This window comes from Megascapheus bottae, chromosome 11 (assembly GCF_031878675.1).
Source record: "Megascapheus bottae isolate mThoBot1 chromosome 11, mThoBot2.hap1, whole genome shotgun sequence".
In the NCBI taxonomy this organism is placed as follows: Eukaryota; Metazoa; Chordata; class Mammalia; order Rodentia; family Geomyidae; genus Megascapheus; species Megascapheus bottae.
The window spans coordinates 26,803,585-26,824,359 of NC_143519.1; the positions used below are offsets into that span (position 1 = coordinate 26,803,585).

Consider the following 20,775-nt stretch of genomic DNA (forward strand, 5'->3'; position numbering starts at 1 on the left):
TGGTCTTATGTATCTAGGTTTTCCAACTACAGGATTTTTTTTAACTTACTTTAGAGATGAATGCTTGATGTTTTTTTAAACAAATATATTTGCTTTTGCTCTACTGTTAACTAATGGATGGAATATTTAATGGATGGATAACATTATGAGTATGGTTTGTTACATATATTTCTTTTCCAAATCAGAAAATATTTTTTTTCTGTTTCCTCTGTCTGTCTTTTATACGTTTCCCTGAAGTTACCCATTTTTGTTATGCACAGTTTATATTTAGGGAGAAATTACAACCACTGACCGTGATATAAATAATATTTACATAAGGAATATGGTGATACAACTTGGCAGTATGTGTGGAAGAAGTAGCTCTATTTAAAGCAGTAAATATTATCAGAAAGAATAAGAGACATACACTTTTAACAGGTTTTAATGAAAGAACTTGAATTTTGCTATAAATTATTTGATTTGACTTTTCAAATCAAGTTCTTAGTAGAGTTAATTTCTGAAAGTCATAAGAATCTTTCAGGCATAAGAGTTGTTCATACTGTAACAATTGGACCCATTCATCATTTTAGATTCTTTGCTTCCTTTACTTGTAAAAAGACAACTTCAAATACTAAAATAATTCTTAAGTTGCCATGAATACTGAATGATACGCTCTATAGCTACATTTTGCAAAAACAATGTTGTAATACTATAGTAGGCTGACTTCAGTGCCATTATTTTTGGTAATTAAAATCAATAATACTTAAAATGTTTGGGATCTGACAATAAAAATCTTCCACTAAAGAATTATTAATGTACATCTATATATACATATCTCTATAGTTAAACATCCCAGACAAGTTAACATTACCTTTTGGTAATTACATATTTATGGTTCACAACTTAGGACACTGAATTCTAACAAACTTGTGTTTAAAAGTAGGATATGTTTCATGAATGTGAAATATCACCGCTACTTTTATGTATTTATCTTCTATTGTTTTGTTTTCAGAAATATGCACATTATCAAATCCTACAACCAACAAAAAGAAATATATTACATAAAGTAGTAGATCTTAAAAAAGGACATTGCTTTCAATTGATTACATCTATACATTGAAATATTTAATGATTACAAATGAATTGGCTTTTTATAAAGTAAATAATTAAGCTAGTTTTCAAAATGACAAAAATGTAACCTCTTTCAATAAATTGAGTCAGACTACTTAAATACTTGTACATGACAATAAGGAAATAGCTAGTATAACTAATGTGTGAGCATTTTATCATGTATACTTGTTAATATGTAGCTAACGATATACTCAGTAGACTATAAACTATTTGGATGTGTTTCTAATTTTAATTAAAGTGGATACAAACTTTAGAAGATCATCATGGATATTTCTTTTTATTGTTAATTTTAGAATACAATGAGTAGGTTATGACTCATTTCTTCAAAGGACCTTATTCTTCAAACAATGTAGAATTGGAGCATAGCTTCTTAGTTGGAACTACAGTGTTTGACTTTCATTTTCTTCCTCATTTCTTGCTAACTCGGCAACCTGGTTTAATCATTCCATGGAAGTAGTTCCACCTATACAGTCTTTTTAGAGCAGATGGACACAGATATTAAATGTGTTGTCAAAGTTTCACTGTTCCGTGAAGTTTCCTGACTCTAATTTATCTATCTATCTATCTATCTATCTATCTATCTATCTATCTATCTATCTATCTATCTATCTATCTTAACACCAAACAGCTTTCTTAAATAGCTACTTCTTCATTTATAATACACATCTCTGGGCATAAAAGAAATGCAAATCAAAAGAACTCTAAGATTCCACCTCACTCCAGTTAGAATGGCCAGGATCAAGAAAACTAATAACCACAGATGCTAGAGGGGATGTGGCCAGGAGGGATCACTACTACACTGTTGGTGGGAGTGCAAACTCGTTCAACCACTATGGAAAGCAGTATGGCAGTGCCTCAAAAGGCTAAACTTAGAGCTCCCCCATGACCCAGCAATTCCACTACTTGGCATTTACCTAATCATCCAGAAACAAAGACATACCAAATCCACCAGCACAACAATGTTCATTGCAGCACTATTTACCATAGCAAAGATATGGAACCAACCTAGATGTCCCTCAGTTGATGAGTGGGTCAACAAGATGTGGTACTTATACACAATGGAATTCTATGCTGCTGTCAGAAAGAATGACATTGCCCCATTTGTTAGGAAATGGAAAGACTTAGAAAAGATCATATTAAGTGAAGTAAGCCAGACTCAAAGGAACTTAGGCTCAATGGTTTCCCTCATTTGTCATAATCAGTAGAAACCTTGGGCTCTCCTAGCAGAGATTTGCAATAGAGCAAAACCTTGATACAAAAGGCCATATAGTAGGACGCTAAATTAAAGGATCTCTAGGATATAGAAACATAAGCCATATAATGAATGATTGTTGTTCTTAAGGTACTATGTTATCTCTCATCTCTTTTGCTGCCCCTTGGTTATCTCATATTGTTACGGTATCTCACTTCGTTACCTGATATATTGGATATATTTGTATCTGGTTATTTGAAATTGGATAGGAAATGAGGGAAAACAAGATGAGGGGTGGGAGTGGGGGGGAGGGAAATGGGGACCAAGACATGTGAAAGGGTATCAATGTATGGGAATTAATGCACCATCTATCATGTAACTCTTCTATTAATTACAATAAAAATATATGAAAAAAACCAATACACTGTAAGGTCTGGCTTGATAAGAATCTGTGGAAAAAAAACAGTCCATCATTATAGAGCATTACAGAGAACAGTGTACAAAGAGTTTTGTAATAAGATGTCTTACTTTGGGGGCTGGAAGCATGACCTATTTATTGGTAGAGTGCTTGCCTAGCAGGCATGAAGCCCTAAGATATTCTCCTCAATACCACATACAGAACAAGCTGAAAGTGCTGCTGTGGCTCAAGTGGTAGAGAGCTAGCCTTGAGAAAGCTCATGGACAGTGCCCAGGCCCTGAGTTGAAAAAATAAAAAAAGATACTTTGAATTTTATTGTGATGGCTTCCAACACATACCCTTACCTGGTTGCAAAAGGCATACATCTATTTTACCTTAAAATTTGATCTTGTCAGTTCTAGATATGACTAATTCTTTTCCATGTCTCTGTCTTTGGGTTGTAACCATTTCTTTCTCTTTGAGAACAAATTGGTTTTAAATCCTGCAATTGATTTGAATAAAATAGACTTTCCTGTCATTATCCTTTCCCCTTATTAATGATCCCTTTTTGATTATCATAAATTGAATTTCATGATTCATACTTCACCCATTGGAATGTCTCCCATATCAATTTCTTTGTGAGAATTTAGGATTCTATGCAGTTAACAACATGCGTTCATAGATCTCATTTAAGAAATATGATGGTTGGGCCCAGGAGTTTGGCCTAGTGGTAGAGTGCTTGCCTAGCATGCACGAAAAACACGGTTTCATTCTTTGGTGCCACATACATAGAAAAAAAGCCAGAAGTGGTACTGAGGCTCAAGTGACAGTGCTCTAGCCTTGAGAAAGTCCAAGGACATGCGCAGACCCTAGCTCAAGCCCTGGACTGATTTAAAAAAAAAGAAATATGATGGTTATGTACTTTTAACAGCTACAGTTTTAAATTATTTAAGTTTGTTTCTTGCAATGTGAAACTATGACGGAAGAAACAAGTATTTTGGGAAATTCAAAAGTTCAGTCTTGACAGAAAAATGAACTGAATGCACTTTAAAAATTTTTGTACCGTATCTTAAAATCTAGGTGAGAGATTTGAATGCGAGGACCTTGACTCTGCTCACCTCTGCTTAATTTTGACAGTTGTCTTAAAGTGAATTTAGGGTTTAATGAAATTTTCTGGACTGATAACTCAAGACCTGAAGGGAACAATTCTAATAGTGAGAAAGTAATTTTCTGGCCTAATTACACCTTTGGCCTCACTACAAAGTCTGTCAACAAAAATGCCAGGTTTGATCATGATTTTTTTTGATGGGTACTCACCAATCTACTTCACACAAGAGAATATTTCACAATAGCATTAGAAATCTGCAACTAAGGTTTTGCAACATAATGTTGCCAACTGATAATTCAATTGTATCTTGTTTTTTTTTTTACATTTAAAAGATTATGTTGATATACAGATATGAATAAATTTTACAATTTACAATTTGGAAATCCACAAGGCCATATTATATGAAATGGACATGCAAATTATTTTTAAGTATTTTCAAAAGAACGATAATTGTTTTTATTTTAGAGGTTGTAACTGTAGAACTGAATATCTACTGCTTTTCTTTTTATCTTTTTTTGGAGTGGGCAGGAAGGATTAGTGGTTACGTTAGGGATAGAAGTAACAGTTCTACATATGTTAGGGTATAGCATAAACCATACGCTTGGGGTTTATAGGACCAACTATTTATTTTTATATACTCCAAAAGCTAGCAGATTTGCAAATTCTAACAGGAATCTTAAAAAGTCCGTTTTTTTTGTTTTGGTTTTTTTATTAAGAGTCTTTGCTTAACCTTAATCAGTAGATATTTTTGGAATTCCTTTGTGTCAGAGTTTCTCTATCAGTGCTCTCACAAAATTTTGTTGAATTGTCCCCTGGTTGAATTCTTTGTCCAACATTTCTTTGAGCATACATCTAAAAGTTTCTGCATGCTTTTCCTGTGAAGGCATGTTGTCCTTTCCCAGTTTCATTATCTATTCTGTCACCCTGGCCTTCCTTACTTTTTCTTCTCCATCATCTTCCTTCTCCTTTTCATGAGTTTCATGAAAACATTTCAACTGTCAAGGTTATTTGTAAAACCTGGATCCAACATACATCAAGATCTTTCGGAGAAAGTCACAAAACAAAGCTGATATCATTGAATTATTGGCTGATGTCTCTGACTGCAATTCCTCTATTTACCTTTGATCAATGTTTTCCTTAATCACATTGTGCACAAAAACATATGCACACACACTCACACATCCTTACCTTCCCCCTAAATGAAGGATTTGCAGTCATTAAACATAATATTTGCTGCTATAGTTAATCTGAAACAGTGGTTATATTTATTACCCTAAATGCTCATATTTATTCAAATAATTTATGAAATATATTTTAAGTATGTATTGCTTATTAATATTTGCCAATACATTAATATTTCTCAATAAATGTTTCCTATAATTTACAAAGATAAATAACATTGCTACTCAGTAAGTTATAACAGAAGGTAAAAAGTAGATGTCTGTATATCTGCACAAAAGCACCGTTTGTTTTCTAGAGGATAAAACAATTAAGTAAAAGAATACTTATTGGCATCATGATGGAAAGTGATCATTTATTTTGGCTTACAATGAGTGTACTTATTCTAAAAATATTTGTGTGCCATAAATACATAAAAGTAAATTTGAGAATATGTTTTATAAAAATACTAGGAAGACTTATGAATTATTATAGAGTTGCTTGAAGATATGTGATGATTACTGGCTGATGGATGATTTTTAAGTTTTCAGGTCATTCGAGTACAAATAATTATTATCATCTATTGAGGTATATGATTTAAATTGCTAAATCATCTTACATGTATTATCTCACTTAATGTTTAAAAGGTCAGGTTGCTATCATAGTTTTCATTGTACAGATAAGTAAGTTTTGGCACTGATCACCATGCTGCAGATTTGTATCCTGGCTAAACCTCTCTCCTAAATCACACTTGCAGGCTTACTAATAGCATCTTATCTATTGATAGACAAATGTTTGAATCACAGTATTTATTAATTGAGAAGTTTGTTTTATTTAATTTCATATACCAGCCAAATCTCAAAGAGATTTTTACATCTGGGAACAAAATCTTAGTGTATGAGTTTTCAATATGATGACACACGTAAGTCCATTTTAAAGTGGGTAAGTGATAGGAGTGCTAATGAGCTCTCCATATTGCATTGTTTTGACAACAGCCTTGCTTTATTAGACCATATCAACAGTATCATGTCCATTTATGGTTATTACATTGTGAATAGTCATAGTAGAAAACAATTTGTCCAAATTAGGCAATCAGAGTTGAAAGTTGTTTTATTAACATTAGGTGAAGGAAATGAGGATATTTACAGATGAAATGGTTCTCTGGGGAAAATGTGATCATTGTCATTAGATATTTTAAAGAGGGTACAGATTAATTCTCTGTTGTTTTAGAATACAGGACTGGACAAGTGAGCATCATTTATGGGAGAAAAAGATGGGGGAATGATGAGATTTCCCAGATATTAGCCCACCAAGAAACTTTAAAGACCATATCCCTTTCCAACTTCATTAGAAATATCTCCATTAGTATTTTTGAAGTGTAGAATGAGGTTTACATTTAGGAAAAATTCAATTATTATAGTTATTGGTTCTAAGATTAAGTAAGAGCAATAGTGAGCTGGTAATGGCTCATGCTCGCAATCCCAGAAGGTTGAGGGGAAGGAAGCATTCATGCAAAAGACAGAAGAGAAATAAACTTATCTTTAGATGGCAGTCTTTTGCTGAAATTTCATTCAGGAAATACCTAGCAAGTTCATATTTTCTTTCAGTTTCATATGGAAGCAATCTAATTGTTGAATTTGTTTGAAGCAGCAATACACATGATTAGCTATATCATTAGATTTAGTAGTCTGTTGAGTTATATACATCACAGACTATCTTGCAGTGAATAGTCCATGATTGCTTTGAGTGTATAAGAAGTGCTATTATTTTTCGGGACAAACTTCAAGCCATATTCATTTCTGATAGGACTAAGCGACAAAGAAAAGAAGCATTGTGTTTTACCTAATAGAGAATTAAATTTAGAGTTCCTGGAAAGTTCAGTTTGCTTTGAACTAAGGCCATTTACTTTCTTCTTTCTTTCCTTCTTTCTTTTTTTCCCCTCTTTTCAAGAATTTATTTCACATTTATTAGACCACACTGCTATTCTAAAATATTGACATAGTTCCCTAACAAGATAAAGCAGAGACAGAAAGTTTTATCTTAGTAGAAACAAAACACACCATCACTTTAGATTTCAACATTATTGCACTTCCATAACTTGACAAAGCAGTCATGAAATAATCTGCAGACTAGTTCTAACAGACAAATAACACCTCTAAGCAGACATGACTGTCCTTAATTGTTTATTAGGCATGAATTGTACAAACACTTTTTTATTCTTAGCCGTAAAGGTGGAGCTGGAGGGTATTGCACCTTCTCCATGCTGCTCTGTGAGAACCACCAATAGTGTGGTGGAACTTGTGGCCCTTCCCAAGGCCACGGCTCTTGCGGCCTGCAGACTTCAGCCCAAGCATCTCTCTGTGCTTGTGGACTGGTTTGGTGATCTACTGGGTGTCGGGGTTTCTTCCGATGGCCTTATGGAACGGATCAATGAGGATAACCTCAAAGAATTTGTATGTAGAATCTTCACCAACCCAGTAAGAATTCAGGACTCTCAGAGCTCCACAGTGACGCCCAGCTCGCTCCTTGGCAACAGACTGAAGACTACCAGCAAACTTGAGCTGGTTAACTCCATGATGGACAGGCTTGCCTTAAGTTGCACCCTTAGGTACAGGACGTTTGCGGCCACCGCGGCGCACACGAATCCTGTATATGACATAACCATGCTTGGCCTTGTATCCCAGGCGGCTTGCCTTATCTGGCCGGGTGGGGCGGGGCGCCCGGTGCTGCGCCAAGAGCTGGTGGTATGGCCAACAGCAGACTCTCAGAAGAAAGCGCATCACATCGGGCTGCTTCTTCCTCCACAGCTCCTGGATGTACTTGTAGGCACCCACCTTGGCTTATCTTATGGCTGCCGCCAGACGGAAAGGAAGAGACCTTTCTCCCACAATTCCTTTTAGGCCCCTCCTCTTCTTTTCAGTGGAACGCTCCTTTCTTTCTTTCTTTCTTTCTTTCTTTCTTTCTTTCTTTCTTTCTTTCTTTCTTTCTTTTCTTTTCTTTTCTTTTCTTTCTTTCTTCTCCTTTTTCTTCCTCTTTCTCCCTTCCTCTTTTCCTCTCCTTTTTCTCCTTTCTTCCTTTCTTTCTTATTTTTGAACATTTGTATTATCTTTAGATAGTTGTACAAAGGAGTTACCATTCACAAAACCAATTATGAATACCATTAATATCTTCTCTAGTGAATAATTCATAGTTTCTCAAGACAAAACAATGTAGCAAAACTAAAACAGATTTATAAGTACCTGTAAGTGCATACACACACACAGGTTTGTTTAAAACTTATAGCTAATCTTAAACTTTAATAAATAACTAATCATACTTATAGTCATTTGATCTTTTATCATTTTTGTTTTTCCTCTTTAGGTTCTGTCTGTTCTGTAATCTTTTTTTTCGCTAGACCTGGGGCTTGAACTCAGGGCCTGAGCACTGTCCTTGGGCTTTCGCTCTACCACTTGAGCCTCGGCACCATTTCTGGCTTTTTCTATGTATGTGGTACTGAGGAATCGAACCCTGGTCTTTGTGCATAGTAGGCAAGCACTTTACCACTAGGCCAAACTCTCAGCCCTGTTCTGCAGTCTTATATACTCATTATCATCATTGCTTTATCGATGATGCTATCCAAATTTTAAAATTCATTCCTAGATATTGAAAAATAGCCCTTGAATTTCTTGTCATTTCAACTTGCAGTGACTAAAAGTGAGTCAATCATTACTTCAGCCATAGCAATCAGATAACTTTCACAATAATTTAATTTTAAATAATTGTAATGGATCATGAACTAAATTTTATTTCATACCCTAAGTCAACCTAATAACCATCTTAAATACTGAGCTTAAAATGTCTTAACTTTTCTTTTAAGTATTCATTCCTCTCCTCACACTATCTTGCAACCAATATTTGTGGTATAACAAAACCACATTTCACATTTGAGGAAATTGGGCCTTATATTTATTGTTTAAAACCAGCTATAAATTGGCAGAGTGAAAATGTGAACCCAACAGTCTGTTCCTCTGGTCTTCTTGGCAGATGAATTTAGGAAACCATTGCTGTCTCAAAACCCAAGTTCTTTTGCTTACATTATTCCTAGTGAAAAATGGAATAGCTTTGTATTTGTACTAACTCCTGTCTGAATTATTAGCATCATAGTTTAAATAAGCAAACTTTGAAATATATGTACATATTTTATCTGTCAGAACTGAAATATCAACATTCTATATGTTCCAAACCTTTGTATATTATTATGACCCTTCTAACATTAAACAGGTGACTTGATTAAATATAAGTCAGGCATGAAATGACCTGCATGTAACAACATAGTGAATCAAGCAAATTATCAAACAGCAAGGCTCATTTTATGCTCTGGGCAATTTTGCCTGCCAGCACTTATACATCAAAACTTCACTCAATGTACGATTGATTTTATTTTGCTTATTTTAATTCCCTACAGCAAGCTATGCTAGTTTTGTAGACTTCTGCCTGCATCATTAGGTTCCTAAGAAATTATAGTTGTTGTTTCAGTCATGGTTGACCAAAGTATTATTCTCTTCTTATAGTTCATGGATACTAGGTCTTGGATTGGTAAAAATGGGTTGAATTTGTATAGTGCCAATGACTCAAATACACACAACACAACACCCACACAGTAAAAGCATCAGTGCTAAAAGAAATATGAACAATCCAAGAATAATGTTGTAAAATAAGACAGCTAGTGTCCATCAAATATATTTTTCAGTTCAAGGAAAGAGGTTCAGATTAAAATTTTAAAGTCCAGTCTAAAGGCAAAGATGAATTCCTGTGTAAGATGATACATGTATTCTTTTCTTAGTTGCTTTTTTATGTTGCCTTAAAACATGTCAAAAAAATCCCCAACAGAAAAGCCTAAAAGGAATGTCAGCTCTGTGCTTATGTAAATCGAATTGAGTGCTTTACAGCAGGTTTAAGATTTTTATAACTCAGAAGTTGTTAACAGCCAGCTGGTTTGTATCTGTTTTTTTATGGTTATTCTTGTCATATGCAGCCTCCACAATTTTTAATTATATTTTATGGTATGTGTTTTCCTCCTCTTGAATCCCTTAGCCACTCTTTGTTTCACAGATATTCTCCACTGGGAAAGGAACAAGCACAGCAGTGGGACTCCATCATCAGAAATACAGTTGTATAATTACTTGCCACTAACAGCTCTATAGTGTGAAATTCAAGTAACTTTCCATTGCAAATCCATAACCTACTATTAGAGCATTGAAAATTGCTTTCATGTAACAATATCTGCTTGTAAGTTGGTGAGCTGTTCCTCTCCTCCCAGGAAGGTCACAAACATGATGACACATATTTTTCTTCCATCATCCTTTTGATTTCTTTTGTTTCTATTCTTTTCTTTCTTTTTCATTTAATTTCTTTTTTGTCTTTTGTTTTATTATTTTTTTCTTTCAATCTCTCTCTAGGCCCATCCTTCTCATCCTCCCTTTTTGTTTTCATTGTCATTAAGTAAATTAATTTCTATCATGTAGTGCATACTTAAGTCTTGAGAAGAAAATAATTTTTACAATGATTTCAAGACTCCCATTTAAGACTCTCTATTTAAGAAGAAACTACTTATAGCTCCAAAAGTAGGACCAAACTTTTCTGAGATTTTTTTTCCTATCTTGAGTGTTAATAGGCCCAATATTTAAGTTTTAAGAAAAACAAAGAGCAGACAAATAATTTGGGAGGTTGGAAAAAAAGTATTTCTAACCATAAAGCACATATACTTATCAGTTAAGTATATGTATATGTTTTAGAGATTGTTTTTGACAGAGCTTAAATTTTTCAAACTATGTATAATTTTTGGTATTAGTTCTTTACAAATGAAAACCATTGTAAGCAAGACCTACAAATTATGGTTAACATATTTGAAATGCAGCAATGTATATTTTAGATTTTTAAATAATCAGTTTGAAATATATTGCTAGTCGTATTCTGCCTATCATGAAAAAATTCAAATCAAGTGAAAAACATAGGCACCGTGATTTCCCTCATTTGTAATAATTAGTATATGCCTAGCATAGTACTAGCAGAGGATCACAATAGCTCAAAAGCTATGTGCATATTACCATATAAAATGATGCTAATCAAAATGATCACCAAGATATAAAAATAAGGGTTTTTTTTTGTTTGTTTTTGCTTTTAATGGGCTGTATGGAGTTCATTCTTTCTTTTTTCCCCTTTGGTTTTACCCCCTGTAATCACTGTTTTTGTTGCTGGTACCCTGTGTCTTGTATATATTTTTATTTGATTTGGTTAAGGGGAAGGAAATATTGAAATGGTGAAATAAGGACAAAGGATACTCCAATGCCCACAGACTTGGGGAGGGGGAAACAAGAGCATAGGAATAGTGGGAGAGAATTGAGGGGGGGGGACAATTTTTATAAGAAATGTATTCATTACCTCACTTAACTGTGTATGTAATAGGATCATTTAGTCTTTGATTGGACAGAAGACTGATGTTTCAGTAGTTTAGGTTGAGGTGAAGTACAACTTTTACAAAAATTTCTGACACTTCTAAGAACTCACATACATATTATAAGTGCAGTTCTTTAGCTCACTGGGGCACAATTTGGGGTTAAACACATCTGGTTCAATTCTGATTGCCTCATTTGTTAATTGCATGATTTTAAACAAATACTAAATGTGTACATGCATATTCTGCATCTCAAACTGCACATGTCTGTGTGTTTATACTCACCCATGCATACCATATTTATACCATTATGGCATGATTATTACTATAATGATTATAACTTGGGATACATAGTACATATATTCATATTTCCTTTTTTTGACAGTCTTTGGCCTGGAACTCAGGGCTTGAGCCCTGCCTTTGGGCTTTCTCAAGGCTAGAGCTCTACTACTTGGGCCACAGCACTTTTTCCAGTTCTTTTTTCTATGTATTTGAAATAGAACCCAGGTCTTAATGCCTGCTAGGCAAGCACTCTAACAGTCAGCCAAACTTCCAACCCCTATATTCATATTTCTTTTTGATGACAACCTATAAAATTTCATCTTGGTAAATTTTAGATATACAAAACTATGCTAACTATTCTCATCATGAATCCATATTTTTGGAAAAGTCAATATGGTTGTTAAGTTCTGAGATTCACAACGGTAACTGCAGTCATTAAATTCAATATATGTTCTGAAACTAGGAAATTTGAAAGGATGGGAAGGCTTGGAAGGATTGCAGAGAATAATGAAAGGGGAGACACATATAATGATGTGGTGTACTCATACAATGATGTATTGAATGGAGATATCTTTTTGTGAATACTTAAACACAATAAACTAAATTTTAAAAAGAAAAAATAGTGTAAACATTAGTAAATATGTCATATTTTTGTTTACTTTTCTAGACGTTAATCTCTTTCTGTGAATACATAGGTATACAGAAAGTTTGTATCAAGAGATATTTAACTTTAGACTTTGCTTTATTACCCAAATGCTGCATTTTCTGGGACACCTCAGAAAAGAAAAGCACTGTGGAAAAGCATTAATAAGAGAATTCCCCTCCTTGTGGTGTGATAACCCCAAATGTCAGGTGTAGCCATTACTTTTAGGCAAAAGGGATTGGTCAGAGAAGTATGTACCTTTCCTCTTCATCTCCAAAGAGAAATAGACTTCTGAGATAAGAGAAAATGACAGATCAGGAAGCTGCACTGGCACTGAATTGACTGACAATCATATTTCACTCAGACTTAGTTTTTGTGGTTCTTTTTATTAGCATTTATTCTTTAGTTCTTTGGTGAATGTTGTGTTTTTACTTTAGCATGAGCTGCGAACAGGCTGTTTGTAGGGGCTCTAATAAGTGTCTTTCTCCTGTAAGTAAATTATGATGTGTTTCTTTTGAGCCTAAATTCAGGGACTGGTTTTATTTTATGTGTTCCTCCATGGGTTTTAGATGATGGTGGTGGATGGTAGGTATAAAGTTGAAGCACATGAAATTGTTATCTTATAAACCCAAATCAGTCAAACATCAGTCCTCCCTCCCTCATTCCCTTCCTTCCTTCCTTCCTTCCTTCCTTCCTTCCTTCCTTCCTTCCTTCCTTCCATTTTTCTTTGACAATAAAGGAATTGAACTCACTTAAGCCACACCCCCAGATCTTGAAGCAACTCCACATTACAAGCTTGTTAGATCCTGAATTAATCATCCAAATACCTTACTCCAAATTCTATCACTACATGTCCTTTCCTGACTTCACACCCTTATTGCTAACTAACTTGTCCTAATGACTTTTGTGATCGTATTGGGTCATTCAAGGTAATGTAGGATAATCTCAACATCATGACTCTTTGTATGTGTAAAACATCTATAAGATAATGGGATCTATTTTCTTTTGATGGAGCACATTATTTTATCTCACATCAGAAGTGAATTTGATAACTCTAAAGTTAGTACTATTTCCATTCACAAGTGATGGGATTGAGGTTTGGAGAAGTGCATAAAATCCAGAGAATTTACAAATGCAACCTTTGAATTTGATTTGTTGTCATTGAACTGTAATTGCTAATGTGATAAGCCCTGAATGAGATCTTGGAATACATATTTAAGACAATCAAATATGGCTGCACCCATCTAAGGGGTAAGCCTGAATGAAATCTGCATTGACAGAACTGTATATGGTACTATGATAGGGTCCATGCAGGTTAGGAAAGAAGCCTTAGAGTAGATCACAGGACTATTGGGCTGTCCTGCTCTAACCAGGGTTCTACCCTTGTCAGATACAGTGGGTGTTTCATGCAGCAATAGAGTTTAAGCATCTCTCTGAATTGGCTCAATTCTTCCTGTTCAGGGTTCCTTACCTTTAAAACATAGTACTCTATATATGTATATGCATATGTATATATACACATTTATGTGTATATATAATGTTATAATCATTTTAATCTTGGCATATTCTTTTTCCTTAGTATAATCATCCAAATTTCAACTTATTTTTAAAGCTTTTTTGAAATATTATCTTTAAGTTAAAACAAAATAATCTTTGAGATGCCTGAGTGTAAAAGAAGTACTGTACATTTCTATCACAACACATATCCTTTTCTGTATTATAAATACTTGTCTATCTATATCTCCCCATCTAAAAATGACTTAATTTCTCCCCTCCTTTCTCCCCTTCCACTTTTCTTCCTCCTTGTTTTCAACCTATAAGAGATGTCATTGTTTTGGGTGTAAAATCTGTATTATCAGCAGGCAAAACAAAAACTGATCTCACTGTTTTCAGTTTTCAAGTCAGGGTTCCTGTGATTCCTGTATTTCCCCTTTCCTCCCTCCCTCCCTCCCTCCCTCCCTTCCTTCCTTCCTTCCTTCCTTCCTTCCTTCCTTCCTTCCTTCCTTCCTTCCTTCCTTCCTTCCTTCCTTCCTTCCTTCTTTCCTTCCTTTCTTCCTTCTTTCCTTCTTCTTTCCTTCCTTCTTCTTCCTTTCCTTCCTCCCTCTTTCCCTATCTCCCTCCTCTACCTTTCCTTCTACCCCTCTCTTCTTTATCTCTTTTTCCCTTTCCTCCTCTCTCCATTTTAGCTGGTCCTGGAGCTTGAACACAGGACATGGCATCCTTCTGCCATTTTGCTCATAGCAGCACCCTGCTGCTTGAACCATGACTGCACTTCTGTGTTTAATTGGAGACAAGAACTTCATGGACTTTCCTGCTGAAACTGGCTTTGAACTGTTAACTTCAGATCTTAGCTTCCTGAGTATCTGTAAGCATTAGCAATGATAGATGATACAATGACTCTAGACTATATTTTGCTTCTAGGAAAAATATGAAAAAGATTATGTAGCAGTCACTTAAAATGTATGCTGCAAATATTTACCAGTAGTATGGGTAGTATAATGCTTAAGCAATTGTCAATGAATTTTGCTTAATTTACAATGAATTTCTACTTATAGGTAAATGTTAGAGTCTGTTCTGCTCCTATACATCGTACAAATAAGTCCTAAGAATTGAACTAATTTCTTATATGAATTATTAATCTTGAATCATTCCTTTGAATTTTTAATGTTGAAGATGTGCTATGAATTTCAGTTATTCTGTTATTAAATCTATGTGTTGCGAGATTATGTAGTTGTCAAATTTTAACATGAAGTTTTGATAATTAGCACTCAGGAAAGTAGAGTCTGTACTCTATTAGAACTCTTGGAACATTTTTCACATGTAATAGCTTTCATAACTATTTCATAGGTATTCTGAAAAATACAAATATAATGTAATCCATCAGACTAATATATTAACTATTTATTTTACTAATATATTAATTACTTATTGATTACTAATATATACTTCTTTAGAAATTAAAAGGAACTATTTCAATCTTAATGAACAGTTATTGAAGTTCACTGTTGAGGACAATGCACAGAATAAGAGAATAAGAAAAATATTTATCATATAATGCTGGTTTACCTTGTGCATAATTGCTATAATATGATCAGTACTACTTATATCTGGGGTTACAGGAGAGATTATCTCAAAGTAATTATTGACCATGAAATCAATGCAATAATGAATGAAGCATTGCTGATAGAGACTTGGAAGGTATTGATTTATTTTTTTTATAACGGGGGTTAGTAATCAAGTAACTAAAATAAAATATTAGCCAAACGAATCTTATAATTTTCTCATTTGATGTGAACAAAGTTAAGTATACAAAGGAGGACATAAATATTAAAGGGTGAGTATATCATTAAATAATGTATTCTCAAAAAAAGTCCTTTTATTAGTCAATGGAAACAGAACTTCAGTTTGGTTCTGGCCTTTACTCCATATAAATTTGAGATTAGACATGATGATTTCCAACACACTGCTAGATTTTCCACCTGAATCTGATATGGCCATGTATACACATGTGAATATATAGTTATACTGAATGCCATGCTTTTAATTATACAGTTGATTATTTAAATATAAATTTGTTTACTTCCTCATAATATGCTTTAAGATAACTATTGTGCTATTAAAATGTGTCCCAAAACTATTTTAAATAACATATTACATTGGAGTCCAGTATATTATTTGCAAACATAAACAAATAGAATGATACCTAGTTTAGAAGTGTGTGCACAGCAAAGGAAATGATCAAACCAGTTATAAGACAGAATACATACTTAGAGAAAATATTTATCTATGATTCATCTGGCTAAGAAGCAATATTCAGAATACATAGTGACTATACATTTTGAATTTAAAGATATCTTTTGGATTATTTGCAATAGCCATGTGGTTTACAATCACTTATCTGGAACTATATTTGGTGTGAACTTACCATAATAAAATTCTTGAAGTAAGATATTGTTAGTCAAGATTTGTATAATGAAAATGGATCATGTGATGAAAATATGAAGCTTTTTATATTTAAAAAAATTTTTATTTCATTGTCAGGATAATGTGTGAAGGGGTTAAATTACATTCTTCAGGTAGTAGATATATTACTTCTTGCACATTGATACCCTTTCTCATATTTTTGTCCCCATCACCTTTCTGGATCTATATTTGGTCTGAACTTACCATAATATAATTCTTGAAGTAAGATATTGTTAGTCAAGATTTGTATAATGAAAATAGATAATGTGATGAAAATATGAAGCTTTTTATATTTAAAACATTTTTATTTCATTGTCAGGATAATGTGTAGAGGGGTGAAATTACATTCTCCAGGTAGTAGGTACATTACTTCTTGCACATTGATACCCTTTCTCATAATTTTGTCCCCATTTCCCTTCCCCCACTTCCTCCCAATCATCTTGTTTCCCCCTTCCCTTCCCTATTTCAAATAAACATATATACAATATACCAAGTATCAAAGTCAGATACAGTAAGCTTTTTGTGGTTGTTTGCAGTATTTCTTTTCCTTTTGAGAAGGAAAACAAAACCTTAAAATTGGTTTCTGTAGTATGGAATTCAGTGTTATAGGTCAGTAACAAGGGTACACACAAGTGTGAGTCTGTTTTGCCATTGTCCGTCAGTTCAGATTAGTTATCTGAATTCCCTCATTAAATTTTAATTTGCAGCCTATATCATTGCAGTTAGAGGTCCATTTTCAAGGCAGTTAAGTCCATTATTTTTATAAGGTCCTTTAGATAAGTGTGAATTTGTATTTTTCATCATTTCAAAATGGACCCAGACTTTGTCCACTGAAGGCCTTGCAATAGAAATATCTGTTCTGATGAATGTATTCAGATAGTTTCATTACTGACCCGAGGAAATGTAGTTGAGTGTTTATGGGATTGGTATTGTGGCCGTGACTCTGCCATCTGTTTTGAGCAAGATGAGCTGCTCCAACTGCAATGTAGACACTAATGCAAAGGTGGTAGGGAGGCGTTTGCCATGATGAGATGAAAGCTGAAGTAAAGCAGGGCAGTGTCAAGATGGCCCACCTGTGAACTCCAGCCATGACAACCCTGTCACCTAACATTCTCATCAACTGAGTGCTTCTCAGGCTCTGTGGCCCTCTTTTTACAGTTTGGGAAGAAAAATAACTGAAATGAGAAGAAACTAGTCCTGGCAGAAGTCGTCTACCCAATAATGGAGAGGTTTGAATTTAGACTTCAAAGCCTAAACAAATTTTCCTTTTTTTGTGACTATTCTTAATTTTTAATTTCATGAAATAATAATTTTTATTCTTTTAAGATGGAAATGAAAATCTTCAGTAGCACTTTTGTCTCAGTAGACACATGTATCCTGAAAGTTGCTATGGCATCTAATCACACATTAGCCATTTTTATACTTCTCTGGCCTCTCATGGTTTGTGAAGTAGCTTTCATGGTTTTCTACATTCCATGTATCCTTAAGAAAGAAGAACACAACCGGGCGTGGTGACTCTTGCCTGTAAGCCCAACTACTTAGGAGGCTGAGATCTGAGGATCAAGGTTCAAAGACAGTCCTGCCACTAAGGACCTTAAAACTCTTATATCCACTAGATAATGGGAAGTGGGGCTATGCCTCATGGAGTAGGTTGGTAGCCTCGAGCTGAAGAGTTCAGGGACAGCTCCCAGGCCCAAAGTTCATGCCCCATGCCCCACCAAAAATAATAAATAAATAAAATAAAAAAGCAAGAACACAAAGCAAATAAATCCCACTGTTGTATTAAAGCATTGAGAAATGTCAGCACTGGTTTTAGTAACCCTGTTGTCATCAAAAGTATTTTTTTCATTCATTGACTTTATTGTTATTATAGAGGTGAGGGACAGAGGTATTACAATTACAGGAGTCAGTGGTGAGTACATTCCCTTTTTTATATATATATATTTTTATTGTAATTAATAAAAGGGTTACATGATATTTGCCAGATAGAAGGTGCATTAATTCACATATATTGATACCCTTTCACATGTCTTGGTCCCCATTACACTCTCCACCACCCTCCCCCCCCGTCTTGGTTTTCCCCCCTTCCCTATCCAATTTCAAATAACCAAATACAAATATATCCAATATATCAGATAACAAAGTGAGATACAGTAACAATATGATATAACCAAGGGACAGCAAAAGAGATGAGAGATAACATAGTACATTAAGGACAACAATCATTCGTTATATGGCTTTTGTTTCAATATCCTGGAGGTCCTTTCAATTAGCTTCATACTATATGGCCTTATATATCTAGGTTTTGTTCTATTGCAGATCTCTGCTAGTAGAGCCCAAGGTTTCTACTGATTATGACAAATGAGGGAAACCATTGAGCCTAAGTTCCTTTGAGTCTGGCTTACTTCACTTAATATGATTTTTTTCTAAAACTTTCCATTTCCTAACAAATGGGGCGATGTCGTTTTTTCTGACAGCAACATAGAATCCCATTGTGTACAAATACCACAACTTGTTGATCCACTCATCAACTGAGGGACATCTAGGTTGGTTCCATATTTTTGCTATGGTGAATAATGCTGCAATGAACATTGTTGTGCTAGTGGATTTAGTATGCCCTAGTTTCTGGATGGTTGGGTAAATGCCAAGTAGTGGAATTGCTGGGTCATAGGGGAGCTCTATGTTTAGCCTTTTGAGGCACTGCCATACTGCTTTCCATAGTGGCTGAACCGAGTTTGCACTCCCACCAACAGTGTAGTAGTGATCCCTCCTGGCCACATCCCCTCCAGCATCTGTTGTCATTTGTTTTCCTGATCCTGGCCATTCTAACTGGAGTGAGGTGGAATCTTAGAGTTGTTTTGATTTGCATTTCTTCATGTGTCTATAGGCCATTTTTGTTTCTTCTTCAGAGAAGACTCTCTTTAAGTCTTTGGCCCATCTTTTAATGGGATGGTTGTTACTTTGGAGATTAGTTTTGGAGTGATTCAATTTTTTGAGCTGTTGATATATTTTAGATATGAGGCCCTTTTCCATTTGGTTGGTGAAGATCTTCTCCCACTCTGTCGGCTTCCTAATTAATTTACTAGCTATGTTACATTCCCTTTTTTACAGAGTCTTTTGTTCCCCCACTTTATCCCAATCCCTTTTTTGTTTCCATAAGTTATTTCCAGTATTTGTAATAGTAACTGGAAGGTACCACATCAGAAAAAGGGAAATGGAAGACAAGGAGATGGGGAAGAAATGAGCTTGACGTGTGCTCAAAGAGTAACATGAAATGCTGCTATTTACAGTAAGATGAATAAGCTAAGCTGTTTCTATTGAATGAGGAGAGATTACACTCAGCCTTGCAGATTTTGAGGAATTCCATCAGAAGTATTTTTAAATGTTTATTTGATGCAGCTTGAAAGTGACCAGTTTTTTTGTTCCAACATTCCTTCATCTTGTGTCTAGTTGATTGTCTGGTAATCAAGTGAAGGGCATCATCTTATTATATATTCTGTCAACATATTATCTTATTATTTATTCTCTAGGTATCCTCAGCTGCAGGTGGGAAAGGAAGCTCAAAGCATTTGAGTGCTATTTCATGTTTCTGTGCCTGGTAGCTGTAAATATAAAAATCAAGGTCACTGTGCAGTTTTATAGAGTTTTTTTTTTTAACTAAAGACCTCTAACACTTTAGTTATTAGAGAAGCAAAAAAGTTCCAGAGCAGGGGCTGGGAGTTTGGCCTAGTGGCTAAAGTGCTTGCCTAGCATGCATGAAGACCCGGGTTTGATTCCTCGGTACCACATACATAGAAAAAAGCCAGAAGTGGTGCTGAGGCTCAAGTGGTAGAGCTCTAGCCTTGAGAAAGTCCAAGGACAGTGCTCAGGCCCTGAGCTCAAGCCCAGGACTGGCAAAAAAAAAAAAAAAAAAAAAGTTCCGGAGCAAAACAATGATTTTATCTTCAGATCTGAAGTACATGTTATCTGTTGAGCAAACATGGAAAAAATTAAAATGTCAGAAGATTGAAATTTTTGAATTAATAGTAATTCTTTTTGAGGGAATTAGCTGGTTTCTATAAAGTTCTGTAATAAACTTTCGTCACAAGCCCTGCTAATTTCTATCCTATAATCACTTATCACCACTTTGTTTCTAAGAGTATCCTGATTTTATTAGGGCACTCACAGCTTTCCTCTAGTCACATACAGTGCCTGCTTCATCCCATGTGTGAATCAGAGTATCCCATTCTTTCTACCTCATATTGCTGAGGCATGTCAGAAATTAGAGCATGCATGTTCTCAGAGGAGGCTCTATTGCATATCACCTGGAAATGATTTTGTTGAGGGATAAAAGAAACATATGGGACAAATGCATCCTCATTCTTATTTTTATTTTTCTTGTGATTGTTATCATAAGGGTTTCAACCAATAGACAAAAGAAGGGAAATATGGTAAACATTTGGAGTCAGGGCCCCATTGATCTACTGACTTCAACAGCCCTTAACGTAAG

The 20,775-nt window shown here is 34.7% G+C and overlaps 1 protein-coding gene and 1 pseudogene across 1 annotated transcript in view; one reads left to right on the forward strand and one right to left on the reverse strand.

The window, feature by feature from the left end:
• Dach1 (dachshund family transcription factor 1) overlaps window positions 1–20,775 on the forward strand; it is a 365,290-nt gene that overhangs the window by 164,780 nt on the left and 179,735 nt on the right. The window lies entirely within an intron of this gene.
• Window positions 7,032–11,687, reverse strand: LOC150056850 (large ribosomal subunit protein eL15 pseudogene; annotated as a pseudogene).